The sequence below is a fragment of the Blennius ocellaris genome (assembly GCF_963422515.1).
Source record: "Blennius ocellaris genome assembly, chromosome: 1".
Taxonomy (NCBI): domain Eukaryota; kingdom Metazoa; phylum Chordata; class Actinopteri; order Blenniiformes; family Blenniidae; genus Blennius; species Blennius ocellaris.
In genome coordinates this window covers 33,459,388-33,473,266 of record NC_137650.1, presented here as the reverse complement: position 1 = coordinate 33,473,266, position 13,879 = coordinate 33,459,388, and the positions used below count along the sequence as shown (strand labels likewise).

Sequence of the window (13,879 nt, the reverse complement as noted above, 5' to 3'; positions counted from 1 at the left end):
TGGGAAAGCCTCTGAGACTTTATTCAGGACTTTGTGTTTTTCTTATCAACAAGCCTGTAATGTCACAGATTTGTGGTCTTTGACTTCAGAATACGTCTTCTTGTCAGCGTTCGATCAACACCTGGTGAAACTCATCATTTTGGACACTTTGAATTGTCCCACGTTTCCTACAAAAAAAAACACGAGATGTACTAACAAAAAAAAAAGAAACCTCATTATTCCCAGCACACGTCTTGTCCTTGTAATTTGTAAGACGTGTTGTCGGACCGAGTCCAGAGAATTCCAGGACCACCTTGAGTGTCGACGGACTCCAGAGACTGCAAACGTGCCGCCATGAAATAAACACGAGTTTCACGCTAGTTTTGTGTCCGATCCTCGTAGTGGTGATCCGGAAAACCCGGGCGCAGAGGTTCCGGGGGTGGAGGAGAGTCTCCCAAAGAACAATTATCAGTGGTGAAGTCGTAAACAACTTCCTGTTTTTCTCGTGGACTTTCGCAGTGTATCCAGTGACCTTTGCTGCGGGAGACAAGCGTGATGGACTATGTTCCTGTAATACTTGACTGGACCTTCCTTTCTTCTTCGCGTGTGGCTTCAGCTGCACCGAACAACACCGCCGGTCATACGACATGAATGCTTCGTGAGCCCCGAGGCAGCATACGAAGGGAAGACAAAAGAGGCCGAGCCGGAATCAATCGCGGGTCAGTCGTATGCCGATGGGGCCCGGAGGACGCAAACCTGGAGTGACGCCGGAGCTCCGCCCGACAGGAAGTGCAGAAAATGCGATAATACGAGTAGAGGGGGATGCAGGAGGGGGAAGGTTTTTCATTGGTTACTGAGTGAGAACGCGAACAAATGCAAAAACAATAAACAAGACTCGGATGTTAGCCGAGCTAAAAGTATTCACGCAAAACACTTTTCATGTTTGGCCAACAGGTGGCACACTAACACCCAATGTGATGTAGGTAATACAGTGAACCCTCGTTTATCGCCGGGGGTTACGTTCCAAAAAGAACCCTATAATTCTATAATACAATACTGTACTATAGAATGAAACCAAAGATGAAAACCTGTTTTCAGGCCCAAGCATTTGTTTAAGAAATAAAAAATATACACGTTTTCTCACAAATAACTGTGCTAGTTTTTAGAAATACTGTAAAATAATAATTTTTATAATTAATAGAGGTTGGACACATTGTGACTCTTCGTCGTGACTCCGCTCCGCTGCAGCGACTTTTTCTAACGTCCAGAAGTTTAACTTTTTCTGCGACTTTTGTCGGTGCAGAACTTTTCGTCGACATTGTGGGTTTTGTCATGGAGAAAATTTGCAAACGTAAATTTGGCAGGCTGTACAGAGACGGGGCAGCGGAGACTGTTGACATTGGTCTACGGTCCCTTAGCCAATCAGGATGCAGAACACAATGCATTGTAAAAAAAAAAAAAAAAGCATAAAAAAACCGGCACTAGACAAAATCCGCGGAACAGCGAAGCCGTGAAAGGTGAACCGCGTTATAGCGAGGGTTCACTGTACAGTTTTTTTTCTTTTTTTTTTAAGGCGTATGAACTTGCTGATTGGCTAAGGGAGAACCTGCACATTGAATTCTGTGTCCTGATTGGCTAAGGGACTGTAGACCCTTGTCAATCAATCTCCGTGCCGCGTTTCGTGAATGCATTCGACACACATATACATATACATATTGCAAATACATATACATATTGCATACACATATACATATTACATATACATATTACATATACATATTGCATATACATATGCATATACATATTTCATATACATATACATATTGCATATACATATTACATATACATATTTCATATTTCATATACATATACATATTGCATATACATATTACATATACTTATACGTATACATATACATATTTCATATACATATACATATTGCAAATACATCAATGTCTGATCGGTAGCACTGTGACTCTGAAGTGTTGCATGTTTGCAAGTTTTGTTCCTGACAAACCCACAATGTCGACAAAACGTTCTGCACCGACAAAGCCGCAGCCAAAAGGCAGAGGAATTGTTAAGTAAATTTGTACTTTATATTAATTATTAGTACTTGGTATAATGGGAATTAACATTATACAAGTTATGGTTGATTCATGCATGTCTAGTTTAATCACTGTTCGCTGTTTTACACTGCAAGGCCACGAGTCGTTGTTCTTCGTACTCACGGGAAGATTTATTGAAACTGTAACCACTGTGAGACGTCTTCAAGGTCTCTGGCCTCCGGGCCGGAGGAACATCTTAGAACATCTTATCTGAGGGCATTCCCACTGTCACAGCTCACATAGAAGTGTACTTACACACACACACACACACACACACAGTCCTGGGAACCAGTGTTTACCTGCTTTGTTGTATCTCTGGATGAAATGTAACCGCCTACTTTAAACTGTGTGAATGAAATTGGGCTGCTGAGTGAAGGAACTTTGCTGATCGATGAACGGGCTGTGAGGTGATTTCATTATCTGCCCTTGTACAAGCAACTTGATTGTTTTGAATCTTTATTCCTCTCGATACTGGGGTTGTCTCTCTTCTCTCGTTCTTGCAGGGTTTTTTTTTTACCAAACATAAATGTTTATGCTTTAAAATCTACAAAGGTTTCAACTTTGGGAGAGTTTAAACGAGAGAGAAATGTGAGAAAATGTTCATTCCTGTCTGCCAAAAGTGTATAAAGTGTGTGGTGACGGAGTTTTGCAGCCTGAAAACATATATAATAAAAAAAAGTTAATTACTTCGCGGATTTCGCTTATTGCGGGTTATTTTTAGAACGTAACCCCCGGCGATAAACAAGGGTTCACTGTACCAACAAATTAGGTTTAATTAAGTACAATTTGGTGTCTTTGGTTTGTTCATAACATTTCATCTTCCCCTTTTCAAACAAGTAGGTTTTTACAAACCTTCCTTCACGTTTTGGCGGCGAAACGTTTTCTGGCGAAGTTGGACGTCGTGTCCGTCCCTCAGCTGGACGGACCGGCTCCACTGCAGCGGTCATCCTCCCGCCCGGACCCGCCAGCAACAACATCTGTCCCGCCAGATGATTCGGGTCACGCAGGTAACAACGCCGCCCATTGACATGTGACATGATAGCAATGATTGCAAAAAAGCCACGTCGGCGTCGGTTCCGTTGGTTTTTTTACGGGTTGTGACACGAATCTCTACCTGAGCGTATGAAACCCCGTCTCGCCGACAAACGTAACGGCGAACAGCTCGCAGGCGTAATCATTTCCGAAGCTAACCGCGCGTTGGCCGTCCCCCGAGCTCCAGATTAGCATCTGATCGTTTCCCTTTGCTCTCCGTCTTCTTCCATTAGCAACACGACTTCAGCGCGCTGGAGGACCGGGGATGTGAATTAGCAGTCTGACTAACAAACTCTTATCAATCTCATTCGTCTCTGTGGGGTTTTTTTTTTTTTTTTTTTTTGGGGGGGTTTCACGAGGCGGCGGCCCGCGCCGCTCTTCATTAGCGCAAATCGCTTTATACACTCAGCGCAGCTTAGCCGGGCGCAAAATGAGAAGGAACGACGCAACCGGACGGACGTGGCTGTGAAGGACGGCGAGACTTCCCTCCGTCTCGGTCCACACCGCTCACTTCATTTCTCCTTCCTGGCGGCCCGAGGCTGATCTCAGATATGTGTGTGTGTGTGTGTGTGTGGGGGGGTGCCCTCCTTTTGCGAAAGTTAAAATGGGAAGACAGGCTGAGAATACAAAATAGCCAGAGATCAAAATGAAGGAGGGCTCCGGAGCGCCTTATCTCCCCCCGCCAGTCACTTTGGCGCCGGCATTAAAAGAGACTCTGGCCTCAGACGTCCGGCCTCCGGCTGCACACGGCTGCAGGTGCAGCTCGCGGAGAATTCACTCTGCCGGGTACCTTTTTTTTTTAGATCCGCGATAACGCCGTTCGAATCGTGCGTAGAAACCGAGGCTCGTGCTGCAAACTCGCACACCCATTTTTTTACACGTTCGGCTGAACGCGTCAGACGTTTGTTGTGTTTCGGGGCGACAACAGAGCTCCGAGCCAGCGAAAAACCAATGTTTTTGAAAACGCTCCGATTCCGTCTCCGTGCAAAACCGTGGAAAGCACGACTTTTTGAAAATGCTCGAGCTCAGACGGCGAAAGTGGATCGTTCTCCTGCACATGCTCAGTAGACGGACAATAACGACGATATCTGCCTCCAGAGTGTCTCATTGGTCAAACCTGTTGCACTTAAACATTTGTATTGCAGCTTGTGTTTTATACCTTAAATTTGTCTTATTTATTAATTTTTCTGCACTGCCTATTTCCCTAAAGAACATCTTGATTTTTTTTTTTTTTTAAAGTGATGTGTAGAGTTTAAACCTGATCTTTATTTTTGCCAAAGAGATCATTTTAGAATTGTACATGACGTACAACAACGGTAAATAGATTTCTTTTTTATACCGTTTGGGCACTTTCCCATCGAGACATGACCAAAAAGGAGAAAGGCAAATTCAAATGAGAAAATCACCTGTCGTGCAAAAACACAAGTGCTCAGTAAAAATGTGTATTGAGGAACCACTCGTAACTAATTGTCTTATTTTAACGTAACAATAAAAGGGGTAGAAACACAAGGAAGAAAAAGAAAAATGGATGGTGATCGTGTGCCGTTGGGGACAACTTGGGGTTCTGAATCTCACTCAATCTGACACGGTGAGACGGGGATTGAACCGACAACCCAATGACAAACGTTCAATCAGGTTCGTTCCCTTCTCAAAAGAAGAGGAAAAAAAAGCCGACCTGCACGGAAAATCTCACCCACTCTTACTAATCCCAGCGTTTGATCCGTGCGACTCCACTTCCTGCAGGAGGAGTGTAATTTTTAAGACATTAAACCCGCTAATGTAAATTCTGTTCTGCCGCGGCGGCTCCGGCCTGATTCCTGACAGGTATTTAAAAAACGGAGCGTCTGTTTGAAGCGCCCTTTAAAACGAGCTTCACCAAGCCCATAGTTCTGAGGTTCACTTAAGACTTTTTGGCCATCGGGAGGAGAAAATACACTCAGAAATCTCTTCAGCTGCGACGTGTTTAATCAGCCCTTGGATGAAATTCAGGGGGAGAAAAAAAAAAAAAATTAATAAAATAAAAAGAGCTTGTTAATTTCCATGAAACAACACGTTTTCCTCGGCCGGAGGGGTTTGATGGAGACGGCTGTTTGCGGGAAAAAAGTGATTAAGCTCTGAAATGCTCTCCTTCTACTGAAGGACTGTGTGAGTTTCTAACAAATATTCTTCTTTCAAAAAAAAAAAATAAAAAGACGATGATCTTGAATTGGCTCAACTTAATCCCAGATTTAGATTCCTGTGTGAGCATGAAGGCGGTGCAGCTTCTTTTCACTGGTGAAAGTGCTGAATATCAGTCTGTGTGAAGCAGACTGCTGGATTTCACTGCTCATTTTTTATTTTATTTCTTTTTAAAGATGCAGGTTTACTGATGACAGCTGATTGTGACCTGATGTCTGTTACAAACCCACAGTTCAGTGCAGGATCGGGGCCTGTCTGGAGAAACTTTCCATGTCCTACCAGTGCAGACACAGGTTTTCCCCCAGCGTAGCCCAGCTTCCTCCCAAAGTTGAAAAACGTGTGCTGACACGACTAAAATAGACTTGTCTTGACTTCACTCGACCAAACCGGAGTAGACCAGACAAAAGAAACCAGAGCAGATCAGAATAGGGAAGAACACTAAACACGGAAATGAAACCTTATTTAAAAAATACCTTGTAAATACCTGAAATTACCTTCTGAAAACCCTGTCTGTTTACAGCAGGGGTGTCAAACATGCGGCCCGGGGGCCAGAAGCGGCCCGCCAGAGGATCTAATCCGGCCGCCATGTGATTTTTCTTTTTTTTAATATATATATAATAATAATATGAAAACTGACAGAGGATGATGTAAAAACACTAGATTGGCACAAAATGACATTCAAAAGCGCCCTGGTTCAGAATTTATTAATGCAATCTGTGGAGGTCACATGATGCAACACCTTTCACAATAAATGTGTCCAATTTATGTGAAATGATACTTTAGACACGTAAAGTCAAATTTTTTTTCCAGATGATAACAAATTGTTTTAATCCTGAATAAAAATACGATATCCAGATCCAGATATTGTTTTTTTTTTTTTTTGCAAATATAATATCTGATTAACTTTAATATGTATATTTCAGAATAGACTATTTAAATTCTTGCAGTTACAAAAGGATCAAAAGAAGGAAAGACTTTGACATTTGTCCGTATCTGCAGTTTAATATGTTCTGTTTGACTTGTTGGGCCTCCACAGGTCAGATCAGGTTGATGTGGCCCCTCAACTGAAATCAGTTTGACGCCCCTGGTTTACACGGAAACCACAGAAACGCAGAAAAAACATGTAGTTACCCTGCCCGGCCATGAGGTGGAGCTGTTGGTTGTTTTTGTAAACAAAACCACAGGCGTGTAGGGAATAAAACGCTATAAACACTAACAACAATTATTTACGGCGACCTTGGTGTTGTGGTGTAAACGGGGCCCAGTTTGAACAGGATTAAACTGGACTTGATCAAACACGATTACGCCGGACAAGACGATACTAGAATAAACTTGACAAAACTACATTGGATTAAATTAGACATGATGAAGACCAGACTGAACTAGACGAGGCCGGGGTAAACTAAACCACACAAAACTAGTCTAAACTAGATTGGATCACAGTCGATTGGATTAGACTAGACTAGACCGGATTAAGAAAGTTTAAAATAAACCGCACTGAGCGAAACCTGACAAAATGAGACGAGACAAGCAGACACTGGATTACACTGTAAACTAGGTTAGACGAGAGCTAGAATCAAGTAGACGATACCAAACGAGACGAGCCGAGACGAGACGAGGCTCCCAGATTAAACTAGATTAGACTCCACTAAAATAAGTTATATTTGACTAAACCAGGTTCAACTAAACTGAACTGGATGAAACTCGAACACTTTTTAATGCAGATTTTATTTTTTTTCTTCTTTTTTTTCCAAACATTTGTCTCCACATATGCTGATAAATGAATTCCAAAATATATTTATGGGTCTTTTTTTTTGTGTGTGAATTTTGGTGTTTAAGATACCGATCCTACAGAAAATAAATCTAAAGCACAAGCTGTTGTGGAGATTTTATGAATCCATAAAGCACAATTAAAAAAGTTAAGCCACAATATTTGTGTAAATGTCCAGACAGTGTAAAATCATATTACCTTCTGCAGTTATTTCCCTTCCAATATCCTCCTGACAGGCCTTCTTGAATCATCTGGAATCATTATCTCCCATTAAAAGAGCGTCCTGGAGGCTTTTTAGCTTCTTATCTCCTGTCAGGTAGTTTGTTAGAAGGAGCTTTATTGAAAATGGAGCTGCGAGCGAAGCTGTACGTAATCACTGCACTGTGAAAACGAGGCCCCGCGGTCGGTTCCAAACAACACATGTAGAATTAATATCACCGGGGCTTTCTTTGTTCCTGTAAGAGAGAAGTGTCAGAAGAACATATCAGAAAGAAGAGAAAAAACTCCGGTGGTGTTGGAAGACGACCGGGTTTATGAGCAGAGGACAGAATGTGAGGGAATTTGTGTTTTCTCTGTATATTTTACTTTCCGTTAAGTCTCCTACATATTCATATCTAAAATGTATTTGCTATACCGTCTTATTTTATATAAAATTTTATTTCTCTTTATTCTGCACGGAGCGGTAAAGTAATTCTTTTCTAATTTAATTTAATTTAATTTAATTTAATTTAATTTAATTTAATTTAATTTAATTTAATTTAATTTAATTTAATTTAATTTAATTTAATTTAATTTAATTTTTATTTTACTCTATTCTGTTTTATTCTACAAAATCAGCTATGTAATGAAACGTTTATCACCTTAGATTGTAATTGAAACTTCATAAAACTGCAACACACGATACAGTTTTTGTACGTCTTTCCCTCGAAACTGTGTTCGCCTCTTCTTCTTCTTTCTTTTTTAATGTAATCATGTTTATCTTCTAGATGCTTAAAATCAGACGGCGCCTTTGTGATTGTTTCTTTTGGTTGTTTTGGGTTTTTTTTTCATTCATGTAACATTTTCAGTAGTTATTGTTAATATGATATATGTTAAAGAGTGTTTTGCAGCGTGAAAGTAATATTAGTGTTTGAAATGTATTGCCACGGTAACGGGCCGCAGGACCTCCGGGTGAATAGCGTCTCGCTATGCGGAAGCTAATGAGGATCCACAATAAACAAACAAGATAAACAAGCAAGCAAAGGTCAAACGGGTTTTGAGGCTCCAGTTAAATGAAGAAAAACCACAGAAATGGCTCTTCTGGTCATAAAGGTTCCGGGACGTCTTGTCGGATCCTCGGGGGTTTTTGCTCGTTCCTCCACAGTCAGGTGGGATCAGATAAAGCTGGTGGAGAAGATGGATGAAAAAAGGACTTCATTAAAAGAATAACGGGCGACGCTTTAAAGTCGACAAACATCCGAGCTCCGGTTGAAAACACAGAAGGAAGCTTGAATCCTGTCCCCACACTGCTGGAACCCACTATCGAGCACCGGGAGCCTGTGGTGCGTCTTTTAATGAGCGTCCCCCAGCGAGGGACAGCCACGGCTTCCATGACTGTATTACTGCCAGTTAACGGGGAATATATGCGACACTTACTCAGATAAAGTGTGAGTAAGCTTCCATGGGTTTCTCATCCGGGGGGGGGGGGGGGGGGGGGGGGGGGTGATGTTGCGGTCTTGCATCATGCACGTGCAGCAGCCGGGCTTCTTTTTTGCTCAGGATGATATCAGCTCTCGTCTGTTTCTCATGGCAGGTTTCATAAGACTTGGCATCATGTGGGGGGGGGGGGGGGGGGGGGGGGTTGTTATCTCACTGGAGGCCCTGTGCGATATCCACATGGAGCCCCGTGAAAAAAAAGACATTGCAGCTCAGACAGAAAGCCTGAAATTGCACTTTGCGTAACGCAGATGAGCGTTTCAGCAGTGTTTCCTCATCCCAGTCAGAAATAACTCTTTGTGGCTCCACTGATCAAAACTCCCACATTTCTTCTTGTTTCTTCACGCTGACGAGTTGTGACAGCCAGCAGAGGGTGTGTGTGTGTGTGTGTGTGTGTGTTCATGTATTTTTTTTAAATTATCTATTGTACCTTTGCACTGTTTTTAAATCATGTTAGGCATGTTGTATTATATTGATTGTATAAAAAAGTGCCATACAAATGAAGTTGAATGATTGAGTGATATATAAAGTCTGCAAACACTGAAAGTTTTCTGTTTTCTCTGTGCATGTGTGTGATTTCATGTCAAAAGAATAAAAAAACAGCACCACCTAGTGGCCTGGCATGGTAACTACACTGTTTTCAGCATTTCTGCCATTTCCATGGAAGCAGGCATCTTTTTCAATATGTCGCTGTGTAAACCAAGCAAACACTTGTTTTAGCGTTCCGGAGTGTCGTAGTTAAACATCCCGGTTACGCGACGTTTCAAAAAAAAAAAAACTTGTTGTTTTTCCATTTTCGTGTCAGAAAAAGTTTGGTTTACACGACGATGCATGTTTCCACGGAAACGGCAGATACGCTGAAAATGATGTGGTTAGCTTTTTTTTTTTTTTTCTGCAAGCAGAGAACAACAGCATTTTCAAGTGACAATGGAAAACTTTCTAAGTGTTTTCAGGGTCCAATGCTCAGAGCCACTGCAAGATTCAAAGTGTTTATTGTCACGTGCGCAGTAAAGAAACGTGTTCCCTCTGTACTATGAAATTCTTACTTTGCTGCCTTTCTTCTATTGTTTATGTTTGATCAATTAGTGGCCCGACATCAAAACTAAAGTGTTTTCAGCATTATCCATAGAAACGGACATCGTTTTCAAACCCTTGTTGCGTAAACGTGAAACTTTCCTAGAAACGAAAACGCAAAAAATGATGCGTTTTCACTTGAAGCGTTGCGTAAACAGGGTCTGAGTTCGTCTCTGCTGGAGCCTTTAGTAGAGCGGCTCGCGTGGAATTGTTGGACTTTTCTCCCTTTTGTTTTGAAAGTACATTCCTTGGAAATTATATGTTGTTGTTGGCGCCACACAAACATAACTGAAATTAATTACAAACAGTTCCCAGTGTATGAACACACACACACACACACACACACACACACACACACACACACACACACACACACACACACACACACACACACACACACACACACACACACACACACACACACACACACACACACACACACACACAGGGGACCGTCCACATAAATGAAAGATAACGAGAGGACATACGCTGCAGGACAGGAATTAAATAATACATCATCTCGGGACAGGAAACAGTTTCTCAATTTCTGCAACAATAGCATTTTGTAAAAAAAAAAAAGAAAGAATCCCTGTTTGATCCTAGGCCTTAAAGTTGTTTTCTGTTTTACACAGAAAAAAAAAAATCTGTATAGGACTTTAGGGGATTTACTTTGAAAGCAAGAGGAAGTAACGGTCGGTTCCTGTTTTCTCACTGTTTCTCACTGCAGGCTACTGTTTTCTTCCAACACTTTTGTTTTATGTAATGAGTTTAGATGGCGGTACGGTGGTGTAGTGGTCAGCTCTGTCGGCTTAGTGCAAATAAAACACACACCCTGGGTGTGTGTGTGTGTGCGTGTGTGCGCTCACACATGATTTGTGCAGTTCAGTTTTTATATGTGCCCCCAAAGGGCAATTAGTGTTACAGCAAGGATAGGCTGTGTGTGTTTTTGTGTGTGTGTGCGTGTGTATGGGGTTATATTTGTGCCAAAATTCTGAGCGAGCAATGGGAAAATTTGAGCGCAAATTTTTTTTATTGTGCAAGCACAACTAATAGCATTTTGAGGAAATATTTAATTTGCGCAAAGAAAAACTTGAGATTGCGCGCCTCGAAAATCATTTCTGCGCTCAGATTCTTCCTCTGCGCTCAACCTCTCTCTCTCTCTCTCTCTCTCTCGCTCAAATCTCTCCACGTCCGCTCAAGTTCTGCTCTGCGCTTGCTCAAAATGTGCAAAACCCAAATGTGACAGACGCGGTTGTCCACCAGTCACAGAAATTCGGGACGGGCGTTGAACTCTGATTGGTTACTTCGGATTCTGGAAGTGCCTCATAACCAACGAAGAAGAAGAAGAAGACGAAGAAGAAGAAGAAGAAGAAGAAAGAAGAAGAAGAAGAAGAAGAAGAAGAAGAAGAAGAAGAAGAAGAAGAAGAAGAAGAAGAAGAAGAAGAAGAAGAAGAAGAAGAAGAAGAAGAAGAAGAAGAAGAAGAAGAAGAAGAAGAAGAAGAAGAAGAAGAAGAAGAGGGAAAAACAAACTGGGAGGGAAAACATGTTGTAATCCAGGATCATTATCTTTAGTTTTCCTTATTTCTGTTTTCCCTCGCAGTTTGTTTTTCCCTCTTCTTCTTCTTCGTTGGTTATGAGGCAAAAAAGCTAAAGAATCGCTCCGAGGTCCCGTTTTTCAAGTGAAAACAAGTCGTTTTTGTTTGAAAAGTTATGGTTTTCACAGCGAAATGGAAAAATATGCCTGCTTCCACGGGAACAGCAGAAATGCTGGAGACAGTGTTGTTACCAAGCCAGGCCATGAGGTAGTCCTGTTTTTTTCGTGGTTTTTTTGCTTTTGGAATGAAATCTCACACACGTGTGCAGAGAAATACAACACAGTTTTACAGTGAAAACCGGTTTGGAGACTTTATATAAAGACTCTCCAGATATTTAGAGTGACAACCAAGTAACAGTGGAAGACTTTTGCTTTTTTTCTTTTTTTCTTTGTCCCTGTGGCCGTGAACAATAACATCTCATCATGTGAGTCTCATCGTGTATTAAGATTTAAAATGGCTATTAAAAAAAGACTTCAAACAAATAGAATATATTGCCAAAAAGAGATAATATATGACACCATGTATCTCGGTGCACGGAAGACATCTACTCCGGTTGTCCACAAGAAAAGGATTGACGGCATTTAAGTTCACATAAAGACATTTTCCTGCACAAAAACCCAATATATTCCTCTTGTAACCTCAAATACTGCACCTTCCACCTCACCTGGGTCTCCCACCTCCCTCGTCAAACAGTCTGATCTGCAGTCTGCTTTCTGCTGCATGTTCCTGAGGGAAATGCTGAGAGTGGAAAGTCTTTCTTCAGGTATGCCGCCTTCCTGATGGAATAATTTACACCGGGTTTTGAAGCTCAATTCTCTCCTGATGCCCCGGTATGTGCAGGCTTCAGTGGTTCTGCTTTCCACTCATGTTTTGATGCCTTTGCTTGATTTTTGACAGGTTGCTCATGATAACATCTTCGTTTTTCTGGTTGCATTGCTTGCTTTGTTATCTCTGGTCACACTTTGACCTATTTTCTCTCTGACATGGAAGATTAGTACTAATAAAGGGAAACGAGTTCAGCTTGAAGTTATTCAAATCGTGTATATGCTTTCTTTCTTAACATTCTGTTTGAGAGGTACACACACGTTGCTCACCGCATCACTGTCCACATGACAAAGTGCAAAAATTGTAAAAAGAACAGATTGCCTTTGTTTGTTTGTTTGTATGTTAGTTTGTTTTACTTTATGTCAATTTAGTTTCATACATTTTCTTGTGGTTTGAACTGAATTTCATAGTGAGGTAATAGTGCCGGCCATACAGTACCAAGTGGTCCCTTGTAAGTTATTACAAAATGCCAAAATGAATCAGTAAGATTCATTTTTGGAGTTTGTTCAGTTTAATTCAGGTTAGTTGTGTTCCCTTTTGCATACAGACACACGCACACATGCACGTCTTAACTGCCAATTACCAATACAGCGATAGAACATGAGACAGAAGAATGTGGTCACAAAACTGAGATTTTTTTTTTAAATTAATGACAATGACAAATGTAAGACAGTGACTGTAAATCACCATCTGCCAGACTTATATTCAGAGTTTGATTGTTTTAATAATTGTTTAAATTAATTAATTGATTATTATTATTATTATTATCATCATCATCATCATCATCATCATCATCATCATCATCATCATCATCATCATCATCATTATTATTATTATTATTATGTCTTTTTTCAAGTATCGTTGTTTTGGCTTTATTCTCAAATATATTTCGTTTTTTTCTAGATATCTTGTTTTTTTTATTTCGTTTTAACAAGTTTGAATTTTTATTTTACTGCATTATTATTAATCATTTAATACTTGCTGTTATTCTTTAGTTTTAAGTTGCTTATGATTTATTTGTTGTTTTAATATATTATTTATTGTACTCTCTCGCAATAACAAACGGTCTCCAGTCGGCTCCTCTGATTGGCCATCGCAGCTCTCCAAGCTCTCGCGGTGCCTCGCGATTTTCTCGCGATACTTCTCGTTCCTAACGGAGAGCCAGAGCCGCCGCCGTTCTCCGTTCAGTCTGTTGTGACTCTGAAGCCGCTCGGACTCCCACCGTCTCTTCCCTCTCCGTTTCACCACGGAGTGTTTCAGGCTGCCCGAATCGCCGAGAAGCATCGCTGCCGCCCCCCCCCCCCCCCCCCCGGGGAACACACCCCGGCTCCGGGCGACACCTTTCCCCGTGCAGGTAAGGCTGCAGTCGGTTCGTCCCGGTGGCTCGGTGCGGTCCAGACGCTGATCCTCGGAGCTAGCCGCGGTGTTTTGAGTTTCACACCGGCGGAGCGACACTTCATCCCCCCTCCGTGTTCCCCCAGCGTCTCCGCTCCCGGTAACGGTAGTGACACACTTTGCGGTGCGAGTGTGTCTGTTGAACCCCGCAGCCTGTTGGTGTGTGTGTGTGTGCGGGGGAACCGGAGGGAGGGAGGGGATACAGGAACTTCAAAGCTCCCTTCTCCGTT

At 41.7% G+C, this 13,879-nt stretch overlaps 1 protein-coding gene across 2 annotated transcripts in view; it reads left to right on the top strand.

Annotated features, from left to right (window-relative positions):
• Nucleotides 1–2,970: 2,970 nt before the first annotated feature.
• glceb (glucuronic acid epimerase b) overlaps nucleotides 2,971–13,879 on the top strand; it is a 78,211-nt gene continuing 67,302 nt past the window's right edge. Inside the window, exon 1 of one of the 2 annotated variants that reach the window (XM_080496918.1) lies at nucleotides 2,971–3,091. The gene's annotated coding sequence lies outside the window, so the exon portion shown is untranslated. Of the gene's footprint in view, nucleotides 3,092–13,538; nucleotides 13,609–13,879 lie in introns of those variants that run through there. The other variant, XM_080496917.1, reaches the window with a different exon arrangement.